The following is a 4,014-nucleotide window of genomic DNA, read 5'->3' on the forward strand; positions in this document are numbered from 1 at the left end:
AGAATCAGACAGTACTTAGCGACTGAGCAGCAACAACAGTAAAGTGGATGACTTCCCTGGTGGTCCAGTGCTTAAGACTCTGCACTCCCAATGCAGGGGCCTGGGTTTGATTCCTGGTCAGAGAACTAAGATCTCACATGGCATGCAGACAGTCAAAAAGAAAATTATAAAGGAGTACTAGGAACTTGTTGTATGCCAAGAAATTAGATAACCAAGATGAGATGGAAACATTCCTAGAAAGACACAAAATATCAAAACTGATTCAAAAAGAAATAAGAAATCTAACTAGACTTTAAAAAGTTAATAGATTGAATTTCATAACTCAAATAATTTACCACAGTTAATAAACCAGGCTCATATGGCTTCATGGGGCTTAATTGTACCAAACATTTAAAGAAGAATGAACACCAATCCTTCTTAAACTTCCAGAAAATAGATGAGGGAACACTTTCCAACACATTTTATGAGGCCAGCATTACCCTGATACCAAAACCAGACGAATGCATAATAAGAAAACTACGGACCAATATTCTTTATGAATATTAATGCTATAAATATCAACTAAATGATAGCAAGCTGAATCCAGTAACATACATAGAAGATTATATTCCATGACTAAATGGGATTTAGAGTGGGAATACACTGATATGTTTATATATGTATATATATGTGTGTGTGTGTGTGTGTATATATATATATATATATATATATGATATACACACATATGGCTCAGCAGTAAAGAATCTGCCTGCAATGCAGGAGACATAGGTTTGATCCCTGGGTCAGGAAGATCCCCTGGAAGAAGGAAATGGCTACCCACTCCAGTATTCTTGTCTGGAAATTCCCATGGACAAAGGAGCCTGGCAGGCTACAGTGCATGGGGGTCACAAAAGTCGGTCATGACTATATATACATATACACTTGGGCTTCCCAGGGGGCTCAGTGGTAAAGGATCTGCCTGCCAGTGAAGGAGATACAGGGGATGCAGGAGATGTGAGTTTGATCCATGAATCAGGAAGATCCCCTGGAGGAGAAAGTGGCGACCCATTTCAGTATTCTTGCCTGGAATATCCCATGGACAGAGGAGCCTGGCAAACCTACAGTCCATGGGGTCACAGAGAGTCAGACACGACAGTGACTGAGCACACACGCACACACATATATATATACACATACACACACAAAAAATAAATATATACATGAACATATATAGCTGTGAAATATATATGTGAAGTGAAGTGAGAGTTGCTCAGTTGTGTCCAATTCTTTGGGACTCCATGGACTATACAGTCCACAGAATTCTCCAGGCCAGAATATTGGAGTGGGTAGCCTTTCCCTTCTCCAAGGGATCTTCCCAACCCAAGGACTGAACCCAGGTCATAGCAATGAAAGCCCCAAATCCTAGCAACTAGGCCACCAGGGAAAGCCCCTATTTTTTTTTTTTAATTTAAAATCAATTTTTATTTTCTTTTCACTTTTTAAATGATAACTGAGTCACTTTGCTGTGCAGCAGAAATTAAACACAATTTTGTAAATCAACTATACTTCAATAAAATTAAAAAAAATATTGAAAAGCATCTATTTACCTCTGAAAACTTCTTTGGATACATTTCATAGATTTAATATTAAGTGTATTGGTTTCCATTCTTGTGCAACCTATACTTTTTAATTTGCTACCTCTAATTCTGAGTTCTTCAGTTCAGTTCAGTTGCTCAGTTGTGTCTGACTCTTTGCGACCCCATGGACTGCAGCACGCCAGGCCTCCCTGTCCATCACCAACTCCCAGAGTTTACTCAAACTCATGCCCATTGAGTTGCTGATGCCATCCAACCATCTCATCCTCTGTTGTTCCCTTCTCCTCCCGCCTTCAATCTTTCCCAACATAAGGGTTTTTCAAGTGAGTCAGTTCTTCACATCAGGTGGACAAGGCATTGGAGTTTCAGCTTCAGTATCAGTCCTTTCAATGAATATTCAGGACTGACTTCCTTTAGAATGAACTGCTTGGATCTCCTTGCAGTCCAAGGGACTCTCAAAAGTCTCCTCCAATAACACAGTTCAAAAGCATCAGTTCTTCGGTGCTCAGCTTTCTTTATAGTCCAACTCTCACATCCATATGTGACTGCTGGAAAAACCATAGCTTTGACTAGATGAACGTTTGTTGGCAGTCTCTGCTCTTTAATATGCTGTCTAGGTTGGTCATAACTTTTCTTCAGAGGAACAAGCATCTATTAATTTCATGGCTGCAATCACCATCGGCAGTGATTTTGGAGCCCCCAAAAGTAAAGTCAGCCACAGTTTCCACTGTTTCCCCGTCTATTGACCATGAGGTGATGGTACCAGATGCCATGATCTTAGTTTTCTGAATGTTGAGTTTGAAGCCAACTTTTTCACTCTCCTCTTTCACTTTCATCAAGAGGCTTTTTAGTTCCTCTTCATTTTCTGCTTAAGGATGGTTTCATCTGCATATCTGAGGTTATTGATGTTTCTCCCGTCAATCCTGATTCCAGCTTGTGCTTCTTCCAGCCCAGCGTTTCTCATGATGTACTCTGCATAGAAGTTAAATAAGCAGGGTAACAATATACAGCCTTGACATACTCTTTTCCCTATTTGGAACCAGTCTGTTGTTTCATGTCCAGTTCTAACTATTGCTTCCTGACCTGCATACAAATTTCTCAAAAGACAGGTCTGGGATTCCCATCTCTTGAAGAATTTTCCACAGTTTGTTGTGATCCACACAGTCAAAGGCTTTGGCATAATCTACAAAGCAGAAGTAGATGTTTTTCTGGAGCTCTCTTGCTTTTTCGACGATCCAGCAGATGTTGGCAATTTTATCTCAGGTACCTCTGTTTTTTCTAAATCCAGCTTGAACATCTGAAAGTTCATGGTTCACGAATTGCTGAAGCCTGGCTTGGACAATTTTGAGCATTACTTTACTAGCATGTGAGATGAGTGCAATTGTGCGGTAGTTTGAGCATTCTTTGGAATTGCCTTTCTTTGGGATTGGAATGAAAACTGACCTTTTCCAGTCCTGTGGGCCACTGCTGAGTTTTCCAAATTTGCTGGTATATTGAGTGCAGCACTTTAATAACATCATCTTTTAGGATTTGAAATAGCTCAACTGGAATTCCATCACCTCCACTAGCTTTGTTTGTAGTGATGCTTTCTAGGGCCCACTTGACTTCACATTCCAGGATATCTGGCTCTAGGTGAGTGATCATATCATTGTGATTATCTGGGTCAGGAAGATCTTTTTTGTACAGTTCTTCTGTGTATTCTTGCCACCTCTTCTTAGTTTCTTCTACTTCTGTTAGGTGCATACCTTTTCTGTCCTTTATTGAGCCCATCTTTGCATGAAATGCTCCCTTGGTAACTCTAATTTTCTTGAAGAGATCTCGTCTTTCCCATTCTGTTGTTTTCCTCTATTTCTTTGCATTGATCACTGAGGAAGGCTTTCTTATCTCTCCTTGCTATAAGGAGAAGGAATTCTTCTTACTCCTTCAATTTTTAGGTGACTGCAATTATTTCTTCGGAGAAGGCAATGGCACCCTACTCCAGTACTCTGCCTGGAAAATCCCATGGATGGAGGAGCCTGGTAGGCTGCAGTCCATAGGGTCGCTGAGGGTCGGACACAACTGAGCGACTTCACTTGCACGCATTGGAGAAGGAAATGGCAACCACTCCAGTATTCTTGCCTGGAGAACCCCAGGGACGGGGAGCCTGGTGGGCTCCCGTCTATGGGGTCACAAGAGTCGGACACGACTGAAGTGACTTAGCAGAAGCAGCAGCCATTATTTCTTAATTAAAATATAAAACTTGTAATATTTTATCTTCCAGTGAATGTATAGACAGTTTTCTTGCTTGCATATGAGAGAATACTTTTGGTCCCATACCTGACTTATTGAGTTGGAGATTTCTTTCCTCTATATAATATATGATTTTAAAATGTGTTCAGTATAACATACTTAGGAAAAGTGCATAGTATGGATCAACAGAGTTTCAGAAAGTGATCACTCA

This window comes from Bos javanicus, chromosome X (assembly GCF_032452875.1).
Source record: "Bos javanicus breed banteng chromosome X, ARS-OSU_banteng_1.0, whole genome shotgun sequence".
In the NCBI taxonomy this organism is placed as follows: Eukaryota; Metazoa; Chordata; class Mammalia; order Artiodactyla; family Bovidae; genus Bos; species Bos javanicus.